Source organism: Miscanthus floridulus, chromosome 6, assembly GCF_019320115.1.
Source record: "Miscanthus floridulus cultivar M001 chromosome 6, ASM1932011v1, whole genome shotgun sequence".
NCBI classification, from domain to species: domain Eukaryota; kingdom Viridiplantae; phylum Streptophyta; class Magnoliopsida; order Poales; family Poaceae; genus Miscanthus; species Miscanthus floridulus.
This window is the reverse complement of record NC_089585.1, coordinates 125,562,964-125,575,814: the sequence shown is the minus strand read 5'-3', so window position 1 is coordinate 125,575,814 and position 12,851 is coordinate 125,562,964. Positions and strand designations below refer to the sequence as shown.

The 12,851-nt window shown below is 40.6% G+C and overlaps 1 long non-coding RNA gene and 1 pseudogene across 2 annotated transcripts; both read left to right on the top strand.

The window, feature by feature from the left end:
• Positions 1-6,697: 6,697 nt before the first annotated feature.
• LOC136459476 (uncharacterized) lies at positions 6,698-11,212 on the top strand. Of its 2 annotated transcripts, XR_010760208.1 has the most exons (5): positions 6,698-7,232; positions 7,430-7,501; positions 8,084-8,176; positions 10,005-10,600; positions 10,678-11,212. It is a non-coding gene; the product is annotated as an uncharacterized lncRNA (long non-coding RNA). The 2 variants fall into 2 exon arrangements; XR_010760207.1 differs by lacking the exons at positions 10,005-10,600; positions 10,678-11,212 and having other exon boundaries at positions 8,084-8,415.
• A 55-nt stretch (positions 11,213-11,267) lies between these two features.
• Positions 11,268-12,371, top strand: LOC136461183 (uncharacterized; annotated as a pseudogene).
• Positions 12,372-12,851: the final 480 nt, after the last annotated feature.

Sequence of the window (12,851 nt, the reverse complement as noted above, 5' to 3'; positions counted from 1 at the left end):
CTTCTCCCCACATGCACAGCTTGGCTGGTGCTCTTCACATGGATTATGCTCCTAAACAACAGAACTCAAAATCCAGATTGCATATAATGTCTTTTCTGGGCACACATTAGGTTTCTATGCATGGTTCCCTAATTTTCCAATCTACACATGACAAGATTTCAATTAGGGTAGTGTGCAAATAATTTAATTATTTATTGTTTGCTCCTGTCATGTTGAAGGATAAGAGGTTTTTGCATCTACATATTATCTGTTGAGTCTGTGACGAGAAAACTTATTTAACTTGCTAGATTTGCATATAATAATTGATGTTTTCCTAGTTACACATGTGTTTTGGTGCAAATAACTAATTTTTTATGGTCCACGTGCTTTTTTTAAGGTATGTAGGTCTTTCCATCAACATATATTTAATTATTTGTTATCAAGATACCTTGCATATAGTAAAGTTTGTAGTGAAGGTTATTTTGCCATTCTAAATTTGTTTAGTTGGCTCATAAATGTCTGATTCTAACTTCTGTGTAGTGCACGCAGTTCACCATCATCTTACCAGATTTATGATTATTCAATTAGCTAGCTAATTGTTTCGTAGATTCTACTGAATTTGTGCATTAGTATTTTAGTTTTTAGTAGAAAATTGGAAAACGATTAATGTCTCAAGTTTTGTTGTGAGGTGTGACCTGCTAGCCTGCTCTTGGCTGTGTTTTTTAGCGTGCATTATCTAAGTGATCAAGGCTTGGTATTATGAGCTTTTAAATTATGTAATGTCTCACGTATTGTGCTTTTCTGATTGGTCATACAATTTGTTTGAGTTATTCACTTATTTAATTACTACTATGTTGCTGGGACATTTATATGAGCACAAGACTTGGCAGTCTGATTCATTAATAAGAACTGCAATATTCTTGTGGTTGTTTTACAGCTGACATTGATTCTGTTCTCGCAGAATACATACTTCTGGATTTACATGGAAGACGTGTGCAACATTTACTGGTGCTCCATATATTAGTTGTAATTTTGAATAAATCTAGTGTAGCTTTATGCATCTCATGGAGGGAATTGTTGAATTTCAGGTGCCATTTGATTGTTACTGGGAGACTTGGAGAATATTTTGGCACGATGTTTTAGTTAGTTTTTTCGCAAGAGTTTTAGTTAGTTGACATACTACTTTTCTTTTGGTAATATGCATCCTGTTGAGTTAAGGGTTGTCTGAATAAACTAAAATTATATCACTCAAAGCTTTTGATGTGCCACATCAATTTTAACATTAATCTATATTTTCGGTTTGACTAATGGATGGGGTGAAAATGGTAATTTTAACAAGTAGCAACCATGGCATAACAACTCTGTCTTACAATTTGTGCAATTGTCCTTTCAAATTGTATTTGATAGACTGATAATTTCAGTTCTGATTTCCAACATGCTCTCACTCAGCTACACGCTTGTTCTATATTTTCACAAAATTTAGATTTTTATTCAGAGTACATAACTGAACTCTTAACTTGTTAGGTCTTGCGTTATGGAGAAGAGGCATTCTAAGGCTAGTCATATAAGGGAGAAGTACTTCAATAGATATCTTACAGTGACGTCTTCTATACTTGCATTATATCTAGAAGAAGATATCTTGCAATTACAATTAATGAGGTTTTATGTGAGAAATCAGACTGACATTATTTCAATTTTTTGCAAACAATTGTTGAACGATAAGAAGCTAGAACTAATAGTAAATTAGTAATACTAGGAATAGTATTACTTGTTTTGGCCTCGCTGCATAAGTCTTCAAATAGTAGAAACTGTAATCCTCCCTAGAAGGCCATTTTGATCAGCGCCTTTATATAGACAAGTCACAAGTGCATGCTTTCAATCATATTTGGTCCAACAGTTCAGAATGGGTGGCTTTTGAAGTGATACACACAGTGCTTGCCTAGATTATTTTTCTGCTAGTAGAACTACGTAGGCGACTAGCAGTATTAGTAACTCGGGGTTTTTGAAGTGATATTGCGATGGTCGTATTGTAGGCTGATTAATCAGGCAACTTAAAAAAAAGCTAGACTTGTAAGATATAAGATAGAGTAAATTAATGAGATTGCAAACATAGCTTAGATTTCATCCTTATTTGCATATTCTTGCATCTGGTATGGATCCATTAATATATTGACCTGAGGTGTGTACATACATGCATGTAGAAAAATCAGGGTATTACCAACTAGTGTGGTTTAATACTAGTAGTTCTTTTTGAATATTCTTCCCTTGTTTTACATGGCATCTTAGTGTATAGTTAATATATATGTCTCTTCATTATTTTCATGCAATCATTTATCTATTTGTGAATCTAATCAGTAATCAAACATGATTCCTGTATTAGATCTTGAATTGTGAAAATTCTTTTGAGCTTAGAATAAAACAGAGGTGTACATCATGTACTAGAGCTAATAGTTTTATCAGCGTTATTTATCCTCTTTTCTCTCTCTTTGTTTTTTTATGTGCAGATCCTAGGCGCTCGCCATCAAAGCATCCTCCATCTACTCCCCATGATTACTCACATAGGTAGTTTCTTCTACTATTACTGATTTGTTTGTGTGGCTAATTATGCTTGAAGATCTAAAAGAGTATAAATTTTGCATTTGTTTCCATTAAAAATTAGCTTATTTTTTCAGCCTTGCTAATTTTCCAATTTTACACATTTTATTTATGACTGTTGTAGCTTCCAAATCATTAACACTAGTTATGGTTGTTTTTTATCATTTTAGTTAGCCTTCCACCAGTAGAGGCGTCGGCTTCTTCTGCACTCCAGCAATAGTGGCGTGCCGCTAGCACAAAATAGGTATGCTGGAGACACTTGTTTGGACTGATCATTGCCTCCAGTCATAAATGTGGCATTGATTTTATGATTTATCTAGATCTATGTATGCACTTGTTGATATTACAGATTTACTGCACACGAAGTTATGCTATCACCATACTTCGTTTGCTCATAAAAATATGTTACTGCTTCTCATATACACTTCTGATATTTAGTTATTTACCATCTTTTGTTGATTGATATGTGTTACCTGCAAAAACAAGCATGCTGAAATTACAGGGTGAAAGGTCCTAATAGCTAGAGAAGGAGGATGAATAGCCTATTAAAATTTCTACAATAACACTTAGCAAACCGGTTAGACAAATATAAGGCGAAATAAGTGTTGTGTTAGCGTACTAAAAATGCAAGCCACCTACCACAATTCTAGTTTTTCTATAGTCTCTATCCACACAATGGCTATGTGACTACACTATGTTAGTATGCTCTTAAATGCTAACTAAAAAGCCACACTAACCAAACTAACAAGCTCTCACGACTAGCTACACTAAAGAGCTTGACAACTAGTTTGCGGTATTATAAAGAGAGAGAAAGCAAGATGGTTATACCGTCGAGTTGAGAAATGAACCAATCAATCACAAGAGTGAATACCAATGAATACCAATCACCTCGAAATAAAATGTTGACACAATGATTTTTTACCAAGGTTTACTTGCTTGTCGGCAAGCTAGTTCTCGTTGTGGCGATTCACTCACTTGGAGGTTCACGCGCTAATTAGCATCATACGCCAAACCCTCAATAGGGTGTCGCACAACCAACACAAGATAAGGATCGCACAAGCCACGAGCAATTTACTAGAGTACCTTTTGGCTCTTCGCCGGGGAAAGATCAAGAACCCCTCATAATCACCATGATCGGAGCCGGAGACAATCACCAACCTCTGCTCGACGATCCTCGCTGCTCCAAGCCATCTAGATGGCGGCAACCACCAAGAGTAATAAACGAATCTCACAGCGAAATACGAACACCAAGTGCCTCTAGATGCAAACACTCAAGTAATACACTTGGATTCACTCATAATCTCACAAAGATGATGAATCAATGATGAAGATAAGTGGGAGGGCTTTGGCTAAGCTCACAAGGTTGCTATATCAATGCAATTGGCCAAGAGAGTGAGCTAGAGCCAGCAGTGGGGCTTAAATAGAGAGCCTCCACAAATAGAGCCATTGGCTCTCTGTTCACTAAAAAATCGGGGCGACCGGACGCGCCGGTCGTATTGACCGGACGCAGGACCCCAGCGTTTGGTCCTTAGATTTTTTGCCACGTGTCCCCTGCTTCAAATGTTGATCGCCCGATCTCAACGGTCATCAGTACACTTAAGTTGAGACCGGACACACTACAGTGTAGGACCGGATGCACATTTGCCTAGCGTCCGATCACTTCTAGTAAGGTTTCAGTCGCAACCAGACGCGTCCGCTCACGATCGACCGGACTCGCCCAGGGTCCGGTCACTCACCGTCTTCTCTGTGCGCCGCCACATCAGCAGGACCAGATGTTGAACAGTGTTCAGCCAGAGTTCGGTCACCTGCGTCTGGTTTTAGGCCGAGAGTACCACCTTCTTTTATAATTGATCGGATGCTGCTCTCCAGAGTCCGGTCACCACATGACCAGCGTCCGGTGCACTATGTGAAACCCTGTCTTTTCTGTACAGGGCGCCGGTGGCACCGTCGGACTGTCCGCACTCCATCAGTGAAGTTTTGAACCCTTGCTCCCAAGTGCTAAACATAATGTGTATCACCTTTGTGCATGTATGTTAGCATATTTTCACAAATATTTTCAAGGGTGTTAGCACTCCACTAGATCCTAAATGCATATGAAATGAGTTAGAACATCTAGTGGCACTTTGATAACCATATTTCGATACGAGTTTCACCCCTTTTAATAGTACGACTATCAAACCTAAATATGATCACACTCGCTAAGTGTCTTGATCACCGAAACGAAATGGCTCCTACCACTTATACATTTGCATTGAGCCTTTTGTTTTTCTCTTTCTTCTTTTCAAGTCCAAGCACTTGATCATCACCATGGCATCACCATCATCATGTCATGATCTTTATTTGCTTCATCACTTGGAATGTGCTACCTATCTTATGATCACTTTGATAAACTAGGTTAGCATTTATGGTTTCATCAATTCACCAAAATCAAACTAGAGCTTTCAATGGGACATGTTGCAGTTGCAGATATGAGAAGATTATTTGAGATAGCATGTGTGACACGCATTTAAGATATACTCAACTGAAAGAGACGTTTTGCATATAATATTTTTCTCTATGAAAAGATGAGACACTCCATGGATGACATGCATTTTTACCATATTCATTTGAAAGAAACAATTATTATAAGTATTTGTAATTTTCAGCTAGCTAAACAATCTTAAGCAAAAATATATTAGGTGGAGATTATTGTACTGAACTAATTGTATTATTGTCTAACCAGCTTTCAAAAGGGTGGTTCTTGCTTTGCTTCTGCTTCTGCTTCTGCTCCCTATGCAATGCTACTGCTGCAGCATAACCGATAATGGCGCTTGCAGCTGTATATTCCTTGTACATGGGCATGACCGCATGATACAACATACAACGATCAGTAAAGTAGTCAGTAGAATTGTATTAAATTTACAAATTTCTATGTTACTTTGGTAACAAATAATGTTTGCAAGACTAGGAGTTTTTTTAACGACACCATTTGTCACGAAATTACTTTTATGCATCCTAGACAAGAATAAAAAAATGCTGCACATTCTTTCATTTGCCAATTTTATTGTTCTTGATACAAACATACTTATAACAATTTTATAGTTAACTATAAAGTCACTGTTTTTATTGGGACACGGGGATTAATAATTTAAAACATAACACAAACCGAATAGATAGTATGGCCGCGAGCTGACGCTTTGCACATAGAAAAAAAGTTGTCCATGCAAAAGAAAGGAAAAAAGCGTTGCTTCTCTACTCTGTCCACGCAAAAGAAAGAAACAGAAACTCAGTCAAAGAAAAAAAAAGGAAAAAAGAAACTCGGCCAACGAAAAAACAGAAATCCAGTCAACGGTAAAAAAGAAAACCGGCACGGCAAACACCCATACGGAGGAAAAAAAATCACGCCTACGGTCGGTGTCTATGAGCGGGGCGTTGGTGGGACTGGATTCCGAACAACTATATGGAGAAATTCTTTGTGTGTCATTAAAAAAGGTCGTAATATTCTGTGTGCCTCTGAAAAAGTTCAGCGATCTTCAGCGCCACTGCTTCAACTTTTTCGCCCTTCATGCCATTTCCGTCAGTTTGGGCTCCAACGCCGTCAAACTCCAGATGTGAAAAAACGAAAATACAATCAAGTGTAAATATGTCATTAATTTTTTTGAGCATCTTAACGACTTCAAATGAAAAAACTCAAAACTATAAAGTTGTAGATCTCGTCGAGATCTATAATTTTTATATAAAAATTATTTTTATTTAATTTCACAAAAAAATAATATGATTTTTCTAAGATATATTAATCATATTAAATCATATTTTTTTGCGGAATTAAATGAAAATAATTTTTATATAAAAATTATAAATCTCGACGAGATCTACAACTTTTTAATTTTGAGTTTTTTCATTTGAAGTCGTTAAGATATCAAAAAAAATTTAATGACATATTTAAATTTAAGGACATTTTCGTTTTTTCACCCCTGCACTTTGACGATGTTAGAGAAAACGAAAAAGTTATAACAGTGACGTTGAAGACCGCTGAACTTTTTCAAACACACATATCATTATGATTTTTTTTATTATTATTGTCTCGTAAAGAAATAGCCCCCACGTCATTGCTCCACGTATATTCTTCCCATCCTCAGCCGGTTTCTCGCCCGCTCCGTCCCCTCACCTCGCCTCCTCGGCTCCTCCGCTCTCGGAACCCGCCGCCCGCCGCCCGCCGCCGACGTGCCGGCTTCCACCTGCTCCCCGTCGTCGACGCCAATCCGCTTGCCTCGCCGTCGTCGTGGCCCCTGTAAATAGGGTCCTGTCGCGCGTGACCTGCGTCACGGCCTTTTCGTTCCCAGCGCCGCCAGGGCGACCAGGGCAGCGGCGACGGCGGAGTGACGTGCGGTGGCAGGGCTGGCTCCCACCATGAGGGCCCGTCACAGTCTGCACCGGCGTCGCCAGCCCAGCCAACACGCTCGACGTCTCCCTTTCCTCCCTCAGTCCTTGGCGTGGGTAACCAGGGCGAGGTGTGGCGGCGACACGGCTACGGGCTGTACGGCGGCGATGTCTCCTTGCGCGCCGCGTCGCTCAACGGCCCAGATCTGCGACCCTTCCTTCTCAGCCACGCACGCAACGCCGAGGGACGGATAGGGCGCCACTTCCGCGCAGTCATTGGATTCTCCGTCTTCCACCAGGTATGACTTTCTCAATGCTCAGTCAGATGCAATCGGCCGTTACCCCCCTCTTGCTCTCTCCCTCTCCAACGGCACCCTCTACCTTCCAGCATCCCTTTCTTTCTTTACGCCTGCATGTAGAGTTCTTATTTATTTTGCTTCAATTTATATGAAGGGATTCGTTGCTAATTTACACATGTTCTTTAAAATTCGGACAGAGTTGGAATCTTCAGATATGGGTACTCTCTGTCTTTCATTCAAGCAACAGCGAATTCGAAACCAAATCATAGGTCTGTCTTCCCCAAATGGAGATCCTGTTCTTGATTGTTTGTTATCTATGTGCAAGCCAGATAATGTATATGTTTCCGGTTCATGTATTTATTTATATCCCATTCTCTGACCTATACCTATCATAATGGGATGATAGCAATGGAGTTTCGTGTTTCGTTGTCACAATATGTGATCCTATGTGTTGTTTTCTAAGTTCTACTGGATGATAATTACTTCTCTTGTGTGCACATTCTTATAACTATCTAATTGGCTTGCTCTCTCAATACTGTCTGCAAAATTCTGAGGTGCTCTTGCCACATAGTCACGCATTTTGGTATATGTAGTACAGTTCAGCTCTATATCATCTTTATTAGTATTCCTTTCCAGCTTTAAACGTGAAAAATAAATTCCCACGGTTTTGTTGCCAAATAGTTTAATATGGCATCTCATTTGTTAGAATAAAACATGTTCCAAAATTCCTTTCATAATTTCAGTCTGTGGCCCTGCATTTTTTTTTTCTAATTTCACGTGGTTATTTTTCGCCAATGAGTATCTGTGGTGCCATCACTCCTGAACTGATTGGGTGATTGCTACTATTTCAGTTAAACCTTTTCCCCTGGGCTTCATGAAGACATAGGCACAGCCAAGTTTCATGAAGACATACGCACAGCCAAGTTCAACATCTTCGTGTAGTGGTAGCCCTTCTTTTCTCCTTTCCCACTGGAGCAAAATCTACATTAAGTACTTCTGGGTACACAATGACCATATGATGTACCATCATGTTTTTTTTACGGCAATGTACCATCATGTTGATCATCCCTTGATATATATGTTAAGATTCACTAACTGTACAAAAATCAATGAGATCAAGACTGCCATATAATTTCCCCATGATTTGGTGCGACACAAATTGGATACCGTGATCTGTTGTTGGGATATCATCTTTATCTTGCCTAATATTATAGGCCTGTTCACTGGTTGGTTTCTGGGCTGATAAACCCGGCTAGTGCTGGTTTGTTGTGAGAGGAAAACACTGTTGGCTGGTTGATAAGCCCTAGCTGAAACCAACAAACGAACAGGCTCACAGTCTGTGCTACTACCAGCAAACCAATTCTTAGTTTCATTTCCAATTCTGAAGTTGTTCTGCTTGACTACAGTGTAGCACGCTACTAGAATCAGCTAAGTTTGCTTGCGTCCTTGCCTTTTGTTGGCTATGTTGGAAGTGGTCATCTTTGCTATGTGAACATAATCGATGAGACACACTATGTCTCCAGTCGACGCCACGTGGATCCAGCTGCGCACGCTGGGTGAAGATTGCGCACCAAACCTCCCGCCAAATGTCTCAGCCTCGCTATATTTCCCCGCCATTCCATGCCCTCGACAGTCTCCGCCGCCCTTTTGAGCCTTCGCTGGTAGCCGCCCCTTGCCTCTCCCGCGATGTCTAGTGGGACGGCGTCTGGTTTGAAGAGGAAGACCGCATCGGCTTCGAAGAGCAAGGCGACTGCAGCGCCAGCAGCGGCGGCGAGGAGACTTCCTCGCGGAAGCGGCTCGGCCCCTGCACCCACCCGCACCGGTCTCAGCAACGTCGCGGCGGCAACTTTCATCGGACGCGGAAGCAGCTCGGCCCTAGCACCCCAACCCCTCTGGTCACATCAACGGCGTGGCGGCAGCAGCTTCGATTCATCCCCAATCCCTCGCAGACGACATCGACTCTTCACCAGTCCATGGCAGACGAGGCTATCCAGTCGGCCCCGGCTATTCACATGGTGCGGTGGTGATGGATTCCTCCATGGGAGGATTTGGCGCTGTTGGCTCTTCATAGGGTAGATGTGGCTCCATCAGTCTAATTTCACCTCCATTTGGGCATCATTCAAGTTGGGATACAGCATGGTAATTCCCCAAAACTTGTCATTCTCTTTAATCTATTTGTTGATTCATAAGTTTAGATGTGTTGCTCCTTGGTTGTCGTGAACCAAGGTTTATTCCAAATTATAAGCTGCTTGTTGTCGTCATTCAGTTATATAGACTCACATTCAGTAAGAAATTTAGTTTAGGATTTATTCCATACACATTCAGTTAGAAATTCAGTTGTAAATTGAGTTGGAAATTTAATTCGAAATTCTGCCAGTTCTGTTTTGTGTCATGATCCTTTCTGCTTTCTAGCTAATTCTGTTAGTGTCTTTTGCTTTCTACCTAATTCTGCTAGTTCTGCTAGTTCTGGACAGCAAGGAAATTCTGATGGTTCTGCTACTTGTTCAGTTCACCTGTCTTTTGTTTGTGTCTAGTTGCCTTGGTATGCACAGGCTGGTGTGAAGTAAATTAAACATGCCATCATTAGCTACTTTCTGAGAAGTTGGTTTGTGTTGTATCACTGAACCCACTGAGTGAAATGTAGGTTTGTGTATCACAGCTGAGAAAAATATTTTGTTCTATTTTTTTCAATCAGGTGTCATGAATCTTGCTGTCATCATTAGTATGCTTAGTTTCCAAATTATGAATTGCTTGCTGTGATCAATCTTGCAGGGACAACAACTCACATCCCCCTGGTGGATTTATGAGTTTAATCAACAGCCAGCCCCATTTATCACAGAATTCACATTTCGTTGGTGGTCCATCTCATTATGCACCTTTCAAGGCACCAAGGCCTGCCGACATTGGTGGGTGTTTTGCCTCAATGGATGCACCACAACATAACAATGGAGGAAGTTCATCTGAAGAAGTGGAAGTTTTATCTGACCAACAGGCTGTTGAAGTTGATAGCGATGATGAGAATGTTAGGACTGAGAAGCGGATCAAGTGGACACCAGAAGAAGACAAGAGATTGATGAGTGCTTGGTTGAAAAATTCAACAAACTCATCCGTTGGTGCCGATAGGAATAACGAGCACTATTGGGGTGATGTTGTTAAGTCATACAACAAGACTTCTGCATCATGGAGGAAAAGAAATTCAAAGCAAGCCAGGATCGATGGCACAAGATTAATCGGTGGACTGACGAAGAAAGCTTACAACTCTCTTATCTCTCAAGATACAAGTTCAATGTCTGACGAAGAAAAAGCTGAGCGTGTTGCTGCCATGAAGTCTTTTAGGAAGACTTTATTTCCTGAAATGATCTAGTCAGGTATGCACACATTCTGCAATTCTATTTTTCAGTTATAGAACAGCTGATAACTGATAACTAAATGTTTTCAATCATAGGACAGCTAATAATTTTTCAAGAGGAAGCCATGGTGAGTTGTCTTTTGCTGGACAGCAGGGAAATTCTGCTAGTTCTGTTAGTAATTAGCTGATGGCATGATAATTTTGCTTGAAACCTGTCTTTTGCTTGTGTCCTGTTGCCTTGGTATGCACAGGCTGTTTACCTTTTTGGCGCTGTATGGAACCTGCTGTGTGAACCTGTCAAATGTTTGCATGTCTCCCTCTGTGAATGTGTCAAACGTCTGATTTTTCAGTCACCTGCATATCATGATTTTTTAGTTACCTGCATGTCACTTGATTTTTCAGTTGTCTGCGCATGTTTCCTATGTGAAACTGTCCCGTAGTGTCACCTGCATGTATCCTATGTGAAACAGTCCACTGTCTGCTTGTCTCCTTGTGAAACTGTCCACCGACTGCATATCTCCCGTATGAATCTCCATCCAGTCATAGGTTGCAGACTATAAAAAGGTGGCTTGACTCCATTCAGTCGGCATAGGAGGATCTGTAGTTGTTTTTTCCAGTATTATGGAACCACATCCACCAGCCGATGATGAAGATGATCTACCAGAAGCCGATGACTTTGATCCTACAGAGGTGTCACCATGGAAGATTTCCTAGCGGAGGATGAAATTGTAGAAGAATTTGTGAGGAAGATTGGAGATGGATTGAAGGCCGACATCGAAGGAGGAACATCGCCTGTGACTCGCCGACGACAACAAAGTGGACCAAGGAGGTACATACCAAGGAATCGAGAAGCAGGTCATGATGATCTTGTTGCTAATTACTTTTCTGCAAATTCTATCTACACCAATGAGATGTTCCGTAGAAGGTTTCGGATGAATAAACCGTTATTCCTGTGCATCGTGGAAACTCTTAGCAATTGGGATCCTTATTTTACCCGAAGAGTTGATGCATCTGGTAGGGACAGACATTCACCCTTTCATAAGTGTACCGCGGCAATCCGGATGCTATCATACGGCTCCCTGGCTGACCAACTTGATGAGGTACTAAAAATTGCCGCAAGCACTTCTTTGGAGATTCTAGGAAAATTTGACGTAGGGGTGATTGAATGTTTTGGTCAAGAGTACCTATGCCCTCCTACAAGCGAATGTTGGGAAGCATCAATTGTATGCATTGGGCATAGAAGAATTGTTCGAAAGGTTGGGCAGGCATGTTCACACGTGGTGACAAAAGGTGTTCCTACTATGATCCTTGAAGCAGTGGCATCTCATAATCTTCATTTATAGCATGCTTTTTTTTGTACCGCCGGATCTCAGAACGACATCAATGTCCTAAACAAGTCACCACTGTTCATCAATGTCCTAAAAGGGGAAGCTCCAAGGGTACAATACACTGTAAAATGGAACACAATATGATATGGGCTATTATCTCGCCGATAAAATATATCCATAATGGGCGGTCTTCGTGAAGACAATATCAGCCTCTTAGACGGACGAAGACATTGTTTGCATTGATGCAAGGAGCGAGGAAGGATGTCGAATGCGCATTTGGCGTACTGCAATCCCGCTTTGATATTGTTCGTCGACCATCAAGGTTATGGAAGCAGGGGGGACGTTATCAACATAATGCAAATTTGTGTTATCCTTCACAATATGATAGTGGAGGATGAGAAGGAATTGGTTAGAGTTTCCTTGGATTTGAATGAGAAGTGCGACGATAGTGCTCCCGCCTGAAGTGCATATAAGTGATAACTCCAATCCATGCTTCGCGGAGGTGCTTAGAAGGAATTCCGCTATCCAAGCACGGCCAACACATAGACAACTTAGGAATTATCTTGTTGAGCACATATGGCAACACTATGGAAATAAAGAAAAATAGACATAAATGTTTCAATCATATTTGATTTATGGGGAAGAAGATCGTATGTTATATTTGAGTTATGAAATATATTATATATAATATATGATTTACTTTGAAGGATTTATTTTGCATCAATTAGCAACACAATGGTATATAGAAATGTTATTTATAATTGATCATGGCTACGTACAAACATTAAATGATTTGTAGATAATCTAACAGACAATAGCTGTGTATGGATTATACCAATTGTCTGTTTAGCCGAGCGGTTTCTCAGTTGTACGTGCCCTAAGAGTACCCACAGCGTAGTCGAGGCTGAGAAAGCTATCACAGCCGATGCTGAAAAAACACTC